At 44.6% G+C, this 13,983-nt stretch overlaps 1 protein-coding gene across 2 annotated transcripts in view; it reads right to left on the bottom strand.

Moving 5' to 3' along the window:
- LOC134288267 (protein lingerer) overlaps nucleotides 1-8,868 on the bottom strand; it is a 41,036-nt gene extending 32,168 nt beyond the window's left edge. Inside the window, exon 1 of one of the 2 annotated variants that reach the window (XM_062852573.1) lies at nucleotides 8,747-8,868. The gene's annotated coding sequence lies outside the window, so the exon portion shown is untranslated. Of the gene's footprint in view, nucleotides 1-8,667 lie in introns of both variants that reach the window. The other variant, XM_062852574.1, reaches the window with a different exon arrangement.
- Nucleotides 8,869-13,983: the final 5,115 nt, after the last annotated feature.

The following is a 13,983-nucleotide window of genomic DNA, read 5'->3' as shown; positions in this document are numbered from 1 at the left end:
GTTACGGAGAAAATCTGCGCAAAATTAACAGAACCCTGTATGACTCTCAAGCTCGACCAAAATCGGCGAACAATTCGTTAGACCACACAGCTTTTTTGAAAACCATCGACGAGATGACTCTTGATGATACAATCGAGGAACCTATCAGTCACTCCAGGTCTTGTGATAACACCTCCTTTTTCGAGGTTTTGGACGAAGTAAATTCTTCAATTGCGCCAATACCTGAAAAGTTTGTTGTTGGGGGCAACAAACGAGTGCAGATCATAACGAACCCTTCTGGCTCTTCGGTTATTAACAAAGAAGCACCCCGAGCAAATGCATCAACCCCAGCGGCTTCCGAGAGACTAACGGCTTCATCATCCAAAAGAACCAACAGCAATAGCACCGATAGGAATATAGATCGTACTACAGAAGAGAGGGTTGGCGATAATTGCAATATTCGTGGCAGCTCAGCAAGACCTAACATCTCTCTGAAAGTAGCGACTAATCTTCAGGCGTCGAACGATGTCGAGTCGCTGTATGTGACACCTTTCGCTCCCGATCAAAAAGAGGAAGAAATAAAGCAATATGTCGTCGAAGTCTCGAATGTCGATCCTTCCTTGGTCAAAGTGACCAAATTAGTACCACGTGGCAAAAACGAAAACGACCTCTCTTTTGTTTCGTTTAAAGTTTGCATTTGCAAATCGGTCTCGAGTATGGTTAGTGATACCTGGTACTGGCCCGACGGTGTTACCGTTCGACCATTTGATCCCAACCCAAAAAACGGAGCAGTTGCACGACTTCCAATCGCTTAGTGAGCAGTTTCGGACCCACTCCTACACCTCATCGCCAAACTTTGGAGCTTCCGGTATGTGCACCATTCTCCGCGTTATCACCAATCAACCGAACACCGGGATGCATGCCTGCAAGCCTCATGGAAGCCTCCAATCCTCTCATCACGGTCGAGCCCCTCCTGCCAGCGACCAGCAGCCATCCCGGTCCCGTGTATGAGTATGGAGAGGGGGTCTTCCAAACCGTCCAAGCAGGCAAGTACAAATGCAATCCGAACAAATTCCTTCCAATTCAGTTCGCTGTTTCCAGAGGTCCATCGTCAACCGTTCCTAGCTCCGGTTTGAGCCAACGATCCCATCGATCCTACTCGCCGTCTTCAGCCAACCTGCCCACAACACAACCTTCTTCACCGGGATGCACGCCTGTTAGCCTCATGGGAGCCCCTAAACCCCTCGTCGCAGTCGAGCTCATCCTGCCAGCGACCCGCAGCCATCCCGGTCCTGCGTACGAGTGTGGTGAGGGGGGCTTCCAACCCATCCAAACAGGCAAGTACGAACGCATTTCAAACAGCTTCCCTCCCATTGAGTTCGCTGTTTTCAGCGGTCCACCGTCTACTGTTGCTTGTTTCGGTTCGAGCCAACGCCTACATAGGAACCAATCGCCGTCAGACGACCACCTGCCCAAAACATTCAACCGACCACCGGGATGCAAGCCTGCAAGCCTCATGGAAGCCTCCAATCCTCTCATCACGGTCGAGCCCCTCCTGCCAGCGACCAGCAGCCATCCCGGTCCCGTGTATGAGTATGGAGAGGGGGTCTTCCGAACCTTCCAAGCAGGCAAGTACAAATGCAATCCGAACAACTTCCTTCCAATTGAGTTCGATGTTTCCAGAGGTACGACGTCATCCGTTTCTAATTTCGATTTGAACCAACGTTCCCATCGATATCACATGCCGACTACAGCTAACCTGTCCACAACACGACCTTCACCACCGGGATGCACGCCTGTTAGCCCCATGGGAGCCCCTAAGCCCCTCGTCGCAGTCGAGCCCTTCCTGCCAGCGACCCGCAGCCATCCCGGTCCTGCGTACGAGTGTGGTGAGGGGGCTTTCCAACCCGTCCCCGCAGGCAAGTATTCGTGCATTGAGAACATTAGCGTCCCGTTAATTTCTACCGATTCTAGCGACACGAATCACCGCAGCGACCGCGACGTTCCTGCCTCACTAACGGCAGCTCCATCAGCTATGCCAGGATCAGGTTTGTCACTGTACTACCAGAATGTTCGAGGGATGCGCACTAAAATCGCTCGTCTTCGTCTGCTGTTGACCAGTTGCGATTACGATGTGCTTGTGCTCACCGAAACCTGGCTCCATGATGACATCTGTAGTGCAGAACTTGCTACCAATTACACGTTCTTCCGATGCGACCGCAGCACAGCAAGCAGCCAACATACACGAGGTGGTGGTGTTCTGATCGCTGTGAAGGATCCCCTCCGCTGTGAAGTGTTCCCATTGCCCAACTGCGAACAACTTGAGCAAGTTGCCGTTCGAATCAGGTTAGGTCGCCAATCGCTTTACATCGTTACTATTTATATTCCCCCTAAGTCAACCGTTGATCTGTACTCTGCCCATGCAAACGCAGTGCAGCATCTCGTAAATAGTGCATCGGCGAAAGACATTGTTGTGTCGTTAGGTGATTTCAATCTTCCAAAGTTACATTGGCAATGGGATGACGAGCTGAACGGGTTTATTCCCTCGAACGTTTCATCGGAGCAGGAACAGTCTCTCGTCGAATCCTTGTTCTCTATCGGTATGCGGCAAATCAACAGCATCGGAAACATCAATAGACGACTCCTCGATCTGGTATTCGTTAGTCTGCCTGAGCTCCTTGATCTAGTTGAACCTGCCGTGCCTCTTTTACCCATTGACGGTCACCACGCGCCCTTCGTTTTACTTATTGACGTGAGCGAAACTGTTCCAGCCATGCTTGAAGAGGATATTGACAGTACCGGCTATGACTTCAACAGGTGTGATTTTGATCAATTGAAATCAGCTTTCAGGAAGGCTGATTGGAGCTTTCTCACACAGTGCGGAACGATTGATGCATTATCTACCGCATTTTACGACAGGATGTTCGAGATTTTCAACGAACACGTACCACGCAAACGACGACGTTCGCTTCATTCAGCTTACAACAAACCTTGGTGGACTGCTGAGTTGCGGAATTTTCGTAACTTACTGAGGAAGGCTCGTAAACGATTCTTCCTCTCTAAATCGGAAGCCGATCGAATCGCTCTTGGAGAAGCTGAGTCAACCTACAAATCTCTTCTGCAATCTACCTACAACGGTTACATATCAGGGATTCAAGCCAGCGTCAAGCAGGACCCTAATCGTTTCTGGGATTTCGTGAAATCACTGAAATCCTCGGCTCGCGTCCCTTGCAACATTAGCTACAGCGAAAACCGGGCTAGTTGTAATGGTGAAGCCGCTAACCTTTTCGCCGAATTCTTCGAGAATGTTTTCTGCAAATCGTCTCCCGTACCTCGTCAAGACTGTTTTTCGCATATCCCTTCGTACAATATCAACTTTCCAGTTATCCAGTTTTCTCCGGAAGATGTGCTCAATGTTATTTGTACCCTTGACTCCAAGAAAGGATCCGGAACGGACGGCATACCACCACTGCTTCTAAAAAAGTGCGCAGCTGAACTCGTAATCCCTATAACACTTCTCTTCAATCGATCGCTTAGTGAAAGGACATTCCCTTCCGCTTGGAAAATTGCAACCATCGTTCCCATTCACAAATCAGGCAATGTGAACCAAGTTGAGAACTATCGTGGTGTATCCATTCTATGTTGCTTGAGCAAAGTTTTTGAAAAGCTGATGCATAATGTTCTCTACACTGTTGCCGCGCCTTTAATCTCTGAAAACCAACATGGTTTCATGAAACGCCGCTCAACGTTAACTAACCTGATGTGCTACGTTCCTTCACTGATTAACGAAATGGAAGCTGGAAGACAAGTGGACGCAGTGTACGTCGACTTTGCAAAAGCATTCGATACGGTGCCTCATATTTTGATAATCGAAAAACTCAAACGCATCGGCTATCCTGACTGGCTTTCGGAATGGGTCTTCTCGTATCTCACCGGTCGTTCGGCACACGTAGTTGTCAACTCTGCAAGGTCCCGTCAACTTTACATTACATCCGGAGTTCCTCAAGGCAGCGTGTTGGGTCCACTGTTATTTAACATATTTATAAACGATTTGTGCTTACTCCTTTCATCGTTCAAACTTTCGTTTGCCGACGACCTCAAATTCTATCGCGTAATATGTTCGCCGGCCGATTGCGACGCTTTGCAAGAGGACATCAATGCCTTATTGGTCTGGTGTAGCGACAATGGTATGCGTGTCAATTACGCAAAATGTAAAGTCATATCCTTCACCCGCGCAACCAATCCCGTTCGTCACCAGTACAGCATAGAATCTGCAAACCTGGAGCGTGTTACCTCTATCTGTGATTTGGGAGTTACTCTTGATGCTATGTTACGGTTCAATGAGCACGTGCGAATTACTACCGCTAAAGCCTTCTCAGTTCTAGGGCTAATCCGGCGTCATGCCTCTGAGTTCACTGATATCTACGCCTTGAAAACACTCTATTGCAGTTTAGTGCGAAGCATCCTAGAGTATGCTGCCCCTGTCTGGTCTCCTTATTACGCCGCACCGACACTATCCATTGAACGCGTGCAGAAAAAATTCATTCGTTTTGCGCTACGCTTACTCCCTTGGAATGACCCGAACAATCTCCCTGACTACTCAGATCGTTGTAAATTGATTAGCTTGGAACTGCTGTCGGTTAGACGTGTAGAGTTGCAACGTCTTTTTGTCTTTGACATTGTAACCGGTACCATTGATTGTCCTACTCTTCTAGAACAAATTCCTTTTTACGTTCCTCCGCGGCAACTTCGACATGTCCCCATGTTCGTTGTCCCTTTCCACCACTCTAATTATGGTTATAATAATCCAATTGTTTCTTGTATTCGCGCATTCAATGTTGTTTCTGAAGAATTCGACTTCGATATGTCCAAAACTGTTTTTAAAAATAGACTAAGAAGAATTGTTTAGTTTTAAGTAATTGTAAATTAGTATTAAGGAGTTCAGTCTGTACGATTTTTTTTTTCGAAGACGGTGAATAATAATAATAATAATAACATCACTCTACATCATGGTTGCAATATGAAGTCATTTTTGATACATACAAATACGGTTTATCGATTAGCTTTAGAATCACGGGAGGGTACAAACAGCTGTTTATTTTACCCTAATTCGCCCTGATATTTTGTCGTCTCATGAATAAATTGATTTCTCGTGTTTGCTTATGTCCGAATTCATCGACTTCTGGTACTGAAACCAATGTAATCAAAAGGACAGTAACTGTAATATATGACTTTTTTCCAATTCTTGCTTTTGGTGGGGAACTGAGGGCAAAATAAGCATTAATCTTAATCTTAATATGTAGCAAATATGCTCAGAATTGATTAAATGTAGCATCTTTAATATATACATATTGGTACTTTAAGACGGCCTATTTAATCAGTTTTGTTTATATTTGGCACATTTTAAAAAAATACTTATTATACCCTAATTCCCCATAAGAAGCTAAAATTATAGAAAACGTCGTATATATGACTGCATTTTCGTTTACGTTACGCACCAATGAAAATGAGGGAAACTAATTTATTAATTTAATGAATTTATATATCAGCTTATAATTCATTACAAAAATGGGGTAAAATGGACAGCTGTTTGTACCATTCCGAGAATGATTTTAGTATTAATCGATAAACCGCATTCGTATATATCAAAAATGATCTCATTTGTTTTGCAAACAGTGACATTGCAAAACCATACAAGATAGGTGAAGTACTAGATTTGTAGTAATGAGCTGAATTTTAGTATGGTGAGAAGGTCAATTCTCCGTTTCTGCAATGAAATGGTACAAAAAGCGTGGGTATTATGATTCCTTGCCTAATTTGATGCCGTTTGAGCAAAACTTTGGATAACAGTGTTGTTGTTTTCTCCATTTCTTGCAACATAAACAACATGGTTATCCAAAGTTTTGCTCAAACAGCATCAATTTAGGCAAGAAATCATAATACCCACGCTTTTTGCACCATTTCATTGCAGAAACGGAGAATTGACCTTCTCACCATACAAAAATTCAGCTCATTACTACAAATCTAGTACCACACCGAACGTGCCCCATTGCACCTAAAACTAATGTTAACGTTCCTCAGCAGTATCTGTTTCTTATAAATACATTTTAAATCTCCTTCTATGAAAATGGGGCAAAATGGGGCAAATTGGACAACTCCCGAAGATGATTCTGGTGATAATAGATTTAGCGCTTTTTGTTTATGCCTAAAAAAATCAACTTCAAACCAGTAACCTTAAAAATCTATTCATAATAGGACAGATCGGTGAAGTACTAGATTTGTAGTAATGAGCTGAATTTTAGTATAGTGAGAAGGTCAATTCTCCGTTTCTGCACTAAAATGGTACAAAAAGCGTGGGTATTATGATTCCTTGCTTAATTTGATGCTGTTTGAGTAAAACTTTGGACAACAGTGTTGTTGTTTTCTTCATTTCTTGCAACATAAACAACATAGTTATCCAAAGTTTTGCTCAAACAGCATCAAATTAGGCAAGGAATCATAGTACCCACGCTTTTTGTACCATTTCATTGCAGAAACGGAGAATTGACCTTCTCACCATACTAAAATTCAGCTCATTACTACAAATCTAGTACTACACCGAACGTGCCTCATTAGGTAAAAGTGTGAATTTCCGGCCGTTGTTAGGGCATATGGGGCAAAATAAGCACTTGAAAGGATCTTTATTGTATTTTTATGATTGCTATGAGCCACTAATTATATCTGCAGCTATTTTCAACGATCTACAGTTGTGCTTGTTGTTTGATAGTATGTACATTTTGATTCTATTATTGTATGAAAAAAGGGCAAAATGGGACAAAATGGACCACTTCCCGTGCCGTGCGGTGAATGAATTTAGCACCAATCGATTTCTCGTATTTTTTTACGTCAGAAATGGTCAACTTCACGTACCGAAACCAGCGGCGTTAAAAGATCCGTTTTTTGGGTCGATTTTGCCCACTGTGCATTGGTTTGAAATTTACTGAGTTATAAGCGAAAAACTGTTAAAAGGATTCGCCGCACCTTATACCTTATTGACCAATTCAAATTCATGTGTTGGTGGTGGTTTGTGTTCAGACTTCCCATGTTAATCTATCTGTAAGAACTTTGTAAACATCTTTTGTTCTCGCGTATATGGATAGTAGACTGGGTCAACAAAGTCGATTTTTCGGAACAAAGCTTTTTCGACTCATTTTAGCGTACAAAGTAACTGTGCAAAATTTGGGAGCGATTGGTTGCTTCCCCGTATTCCGCATTGCGATTGAAATTTGTATGGAATTTTGTATGGGAAAACGTACTTTTTTGCATTTTTCTCATAAATTGAAATTTTTCGTCTAAAACAATCCAACCAATGACGTTAAAGTATAGCCTAGGATATGCCGAAAAACTTTGCCGAAGACCGCAAAGTGATCCGACACTTGTGAAAAAAGTTATAACGTACAGATTGCCCGGTGGTGCTGAACAGTTAACATGTAAAGGAATAACATCAATAATAAAATCTCAATTTTTGGTCAAACTTTCAAGGCGAATAACTTTTTTCACAAGCGTCGGATCACTTTGCGGTCTTCGGCAAAGTTTTTCGGCATATCCTAGGCTATACTTTAACGTCATTGGTTGGATTGTTTTAGACGAAAAATTTCAATTTATGAGAAAAATGCAAAAAAGTACGTTTTCCCATACTAACTTCCATACAAATTTCAATCGCAATGCGGAATACGGGGACGCAACCATTCGCTCCCAAATTTTGCACAGTTGTTTCGGACGCTAATATGGATTGAAAAAGCTTTGTTCCGGGTTGATACGATCAAATTTAAAGTTTCTCCATACAACGTTGACCCACTCTAATGGATAGGCTTGCATTAGGTTTCGTGAGACATTTTTTGGGCAACTCAATAGGAAGCAATCAGTGAAGTACTAGATTGAAAGTAGTGAGCTGGATTTTTGTATGGTGAGATGATCAGTTCTCCGTTTCTGCAATGAAATGGTGCAAACAGCGTGGGTTATATGATTGCTTGCCTAATTTGATGCTGTTTGAGCAAAAGTTTGTTTAACTGTGTTGTTGTATTATTTATTTCTTGCAACTTCAACAACACAGTTACCCAAACTTTTGCTCAAACAGCATCAAATTAGGCAAGGAATCATATAACCCACGCTGTTTGCACCATTTCATTGCAGAAACGGAGAACTGATCATCTCACCATACAAAAATTCAGCTCACTACTTTCAATCTAGTACTTCACTGATTGCTTCCTATTATATTATTTTAAGTAACTTCTTCTAAAAATATGTAGCCATTTAAAGAACATCTGACAACACTGACAACCGAAGGGATGAATCAAACTTGGAAAGGGAGAGAATTCGCCCTCTCTCTCTCTCCCCCGATTACAACTCCCCTTCCCCAAGCCGACTTCCACTTACCGCATCCAGCAACACAGTTATTTGTTTGATAGTATTGGTTTTCTACTCACGGCAGAATCGGCCACAAGCAAACCGGAGCGCACCGCCGCACACACCACCACAGTAGATGAGGGAAAAAATCCTTACAAAAGATCCACCGAATGGAAAAGAAAAATTGGGAAAGTCTGGGCCAGACGCGAACACAACTTTCACGCAAAACTTTGATCCGTCACGGTCACAAACTATCACAAAATGGAAAGCGTCCTTTCCGTTACTAGTTTACAATATATTTACCACCCAATATTCACTTTTTCAACACCAAAAATCAAAATGAAAAACTGTTGACTAATAATGATGTCTGAACGATAGGTACCTGCAAATGCGCTTTAATACGCACGTCGAACGTTTGCACTACTGTACAACTCTCGCACTCTCGCAAAAATGAGGCGAAAACTAACGGGAGTCATTTCTTTAGACCTACCAGCCGTTTTGCGCTACTTTACGACCAAAAGTCGACATTCGATACACACACAAAAAAATACACAAATTCTCGATGAATTCTTACCCGGTCAACCAGTGAGATTGTTATTATTATTAACCCTCGAGTAATCGCGCTGTTGTATTATCGTCGCACCACCAAATCGAAGTCGTCGCTAGAAGCACATGCGAAGTTGCAGCTGCGAAGTAAATTTGAATCTATTTTTTTCTGTTGCGCATCATTAAGCTAATTAAGAGCAACAATATGCACTAATCCAAATTGAGTTGCGACATTTCTAAGTAGGTTAAAAATCAATTTTCGCACGTTCGGTCACTTTGTATTTCGACCAAAAGCATAATATTTTGTATTATCGTCGCACCACCAAATCGAAGTCGTCGCTAGAAGCACATGCGAAGTTGCAGCTGCGAAGTAAATTTGAATCTATTTTTTTCTGTTGCGCATCATTAAGCTAATTAAGAGCAACAATATGCACTAATCCAAATTGAGTTGCGACATTTCTAAGTAGGTTAAAAATCAATTTTCGCACGTTCGGTCACTTTGTATTTCGACCAAAAGCATAATACAACACGTTGAAAAAAACTCGCTTTTTGTGCTCCGCTTTAGTGTGGTGCTGACGCAGGTAGCCAACCGCGCGAGTTACGGAAGGTTAAATAAATTTTGTTTTGAAACGATTACTGCGATCGTTATCGACCTACCCAAAAATGAAAGTCTCGAGTTTAATATCATTTGAGATATCATATAGGAGTATCTACATTTTACAATGATCGAGTTCTCTTCATCGATTTTCTCTTCGGATTATTCCGGGATACACGACGAATATTCGGATGATCTCTCGATGTATTCCGATGAAGGATAAATAGAACTATAGTCTAGTCCTATAAGTAAATCCGACGAAAGCTAACGATCTCTCCGCATCTGGTGGCAGGAATAAGAACCCTACGAAAAACGTGACTCCGCCAAAAAGTGCCATGGCGCAGCATACGCAAGAGTGCACTTTTTTCCCTTTTTCGTATCGAATTCCGCATCGCAGAGAAACAAACGAGCACTTTTTGGAAAAACAATTTTAATTCTTTTTCAGATGCGCTTAGATCCGGTGGGTAGGGTAACCAATATAATTTGGACCCCCATATATTTTGGACCCCCCGAGGGGCGGATCACTTCCAAAACAACTGAATCGAAAATGCGTTTTGATGAAAATGCGTTACAAAATGCTCCAATGTGTTGAAAAAAGCATTTGAAAATGTAATGCGTTGAAAAATGCGCCAAAATATCCAATGCGTTTAAAAATGCACCAAGAATGCATGACGAATTTTTGGAGTTTTAATACATAATTTGATGAAAAATACGCCAATGCGTAGGAAAATGCGTGTTATTTATCAATGCGTATGAAAATGCGAGCATTCCACCAATGCGCATAAAAATGCGTGTTTTCTATCAATGCATATAAAAATGCGTGTTTTCTATCAATGCGTAGAAAAATGCAAAATTTTTTGACAATGCGTATAAAAATACGTACAATTTTATCAATGCGTTGTAAAATGCATGCTGTAAAATTTTGGCAGGTGTTGTTCAATTTTAGAAATGCGTACCTTAATATGCTAATGCGTAACAAAATGCGCCAATGCGTATGTCAATACGCAAGGCTGAATCGTAAATGCGCTAGTGATTCGCCCCTCGGGACCCCCTGTGTCCTATTATCACAACTTACACAGGTTTAATGATGAGATGACGGAAATTTTTAGAATCATTCGCTAAATAAGATCGCTCTGCACGGGCAGCAATCATTTCTTCACTGGAAATTCTTAGAGGGGAATAAAACCCAACTGGTTTGGTTGAAAGCGTAGAGTAAACTAATCTTTATTGAAAATTCAAATTCTTAAGACTACTATGATTGGTGCCGTAACCACCGAGTTGCTTCGATCTCTATCACTCCTCCTCAAGCTCAGTAGTCTGTAGACCAATTCGCTGTCGCATCTTCTCCATCTTCACGCGTGCCAACGGTTTCGTTAAACCATCGGCCACCATCTCCTCGCTAGGGCAATATCGTACGTTCATCACGCCATCGCTGCATAACTCCTTAATAAAATTGAACCGAGTATCGATGTGCTTGGTTCGCTTGCTATCTCCATTCGATTTCAGCATCGCTATACAGCTCTGGTTGTCCTCATGGATGATCACCGGAGCCGGAACTTCTTCGCCTACATCCTTCAGCAGCTTCAGCAACCACATCAGCTCACGGCTGGCTTCGGAGAGTGCCACGTATTCAGCTTCGGTCGACGAAAGTGTGACACATGGTTGCTTTCGGGCTGCCCAGCTCACTGATCCTCCGAGGCTGAAGACGAAGCCGGTGTTGGATTTCCGATCTGCTTTGTCGCCGGCCCAATCGGCGTCGACGTACGCTTCGAGAGGTCCGGATGACCCCAGTCGCAGGCTCAAAGTTGCTGTTGACTTTAGGTACCGGAGTGTCCGCTTTGCTTCTGTCCAGTCTGCTTCCGTTGGTCGACTTACTTTGCGACCGAGAATTGAAGCACTGATGGCGATGTCGGGCCTCGTGTTTACCGCAATGTACAGAAGAGCGCCCACCAGGCTCTGGAACTCGTCGTTTCTAGGCATGGGCTCCTCCTTCTGCTGTGCATTTGGGTACCCAGGGTCCATCGGTATCGGAGAATGCTTCGCATTTGTCTGTCCAAATCGTTCGGCAACTTTCTCGATGTAAGACCTTTGGCTCAGGAAAAACTGTCCATCGGATCGGGTGACTTTGATGCCCAAATAGTGCTTCACATCTCCAAGGCACGTTATGGTGAACTGCCCCGCAAGATGCTTCCGAACTCTTTCGTACTCTGCTTCTGTGTCGGTTACAATCAGCATATCGTCCACATATAGTAATATGAACGACTTCTTCTTCTTCCAGGTTTTCACGAACAGACAGGGATCTGCATCAGAGGGAACGTACCCAAGCTGCTTCAATACAACGTTGATTTTGGCATTCCAGACTCTGCCGGCCTGCTTGAGTCCATAGAGGCTTTTCCGTAACAGGCATACCTCGTTTCCGGTCCCGCCTTGGAACCCTTTCGGCTGTTTCATAAAGATGGTCTCCTTCAGCTCTCCATGCAAATACGCCGTCTTCACATCGACGTGCTTGACCAACATACCTCGCCGGGCGGCGACACTCAACAACGTCCGAAAAGTGGTTTGCTTGGCAACTGGCGCAAACACCTCGTCGTAGTCGGTCCCGTACTGCTGACTGAAGCCTTGTGCCACGAGTCTGGCTTTGTAGCGGATGACGCTTCCGCTCTCGTCCGTCTTCTTCTTAAAAATCCATTTGCAGCCAATCGCTCTCTTGTTTGGCGGCAAACGAACAACATCCCATGTGGAGTTTTCTTCGAGCGACTGCAGCTCCTCCGCTATGGCTTGCTTCCACATATCGCGCTCGGGCCCGGACATTGCTTCCTCAAATGTACGGGGCTCGTCATCGTCAGCCAATCGCTCTCTTGTTTGGCGGCAAACGAACAACATCCCATGTGGAGTTTTCTTCGAGCGACTGCAGCTCCTCCGCTATGGCTTGCTTCCACATATCGCGCTCGGGCCCGGACATTGCTTCCTCAAATGTACGGGGCTCGTCATCGTCGTGTATCGCTACGCGTACGGCATCACTGTACCGCTGTGGTGGAATCCCTTTTGTGGTACGTTCCGATCGCCGAACTACTGATACATCGGCATCGCCGCCGACGGCCTGCTCCTCCTCCTCACTGTCGGATGTACCGGACTCTTCCGGCGCGTTCTCCACGTACGGCTCTTCATTAGCATCGTCGTAGCTGGTCTCGAACCCGCGGAAATCGGATTCGTCCGATTCGTCATCGCTGTCATCCACGTTTGCTGGAATAACGGGTGCATCAGGCTTCTGTTGTTCGAGGGGTTTGAAAGGGTAATCAACGATACTTCCCTGTTGAGGTTCGGCGGTCCGAACCTCATCCTTTGACAGGAACCTGCAGTCTCGGCTGACGGTCAACTTGTCGTTGCTTGGGTCCATGAAACGGTACGCCTTATGGTGCAAGGAGTACCCAACAAATAACATCTTGAGAGATTTTGCTTCTAACCTTCCTCGTTTCTCCTTAGGGATCCAAACGTACGCCGGCGACCCAAACATTCGGAGATGACTCAGGTCCGGCTTCGTTCCATGCCAGAGTTCGAACGGAGTTTCCTTCAGCAGCTTCGTCGGCAATCGGTTTTGAAGATAACTTGCCGTGTTTACCGCTTCGGCCCAGTACTTCAACGGCATTCTCGCATCCAGCAGCATGCAGCGCGCCATTTCGACCAAAGAGCGGTTCTTCCTCTCCGCCACTCCGTTTTGCTGCGGGGTGTATGCAGTGGTGAACTGTTGTCGAATCCCTTCGGCTCGGCAGAACGCATCCAGCGCGTCACTCCGATATTCACCACCCTGGTCGGAACGTATGACCTTCGGCGGCCTGCCGAATTCGGTCTTCACCATCTGGACGTATTCCTTGACACGTTGCGGCACCTCGGACTTTTTCTTCAAGAAATATACAACGGTGTACCGAGTGAAGTCGTCAATCATGGTGAGGAAATAACGACATCCACCTGGCGTCACAGTCCGCATAGGTCCACACACATCGGTGTGCACGATATCCAACGGTTGTTTGGATTTTCGCTCCGATTTCTTGGGGAACGAAAGACGTGTCAGCTTACCTTCAAGACAGCACTCACAGGTGACCCGACAGCCGCAATCTTCCATCTCGATCCCAGTGGCCATGTTCTTGGATACAAGGTCACGGATGACGTCATAGTCGCGATGCCCCAAAACACGATGCCACGTGTGCTGACAATTTGCTGTGTGCTTCACCGCCAACGCTTCCTGGGCTACCTTCAGGCAGTAGAGCACACCGGAAATAGTCGATCCAGCAATCACCTTCTTGTCCTTCATTATACGACATCCGTTGACGTCGAAAATGACCGTAGCTCCATATGACGCCAGCTTCTTCACCGAAACCAGGTTCGAATCGAATTCCAGTACCAGCAGCACATCATTGAGGGTTACTGTTGATGGCTCACCCTCCGGAGAAAGTACGGTCATCTGGCATGAACCGATTCCT

This window comes from Aedes albopictus, chromosome 2 (genome assembly GCF_035046485.1).
Source record: "Aedes albopictus strain Foshan chromosome 2, AalbF5, whole genome shotgun sequence".
Classification (NCBI taxonomy): Eukaryota; Metazoa; Arthropoda; class Insecta; order Diptera; family Culicidae; genus Aedes; species Aedes albopictus.
The sequence above is the reverse complement of the archived record's forward strand: the minus strand, read 5'-3'. Positions and strand labels throughout refer to the sequence as shown.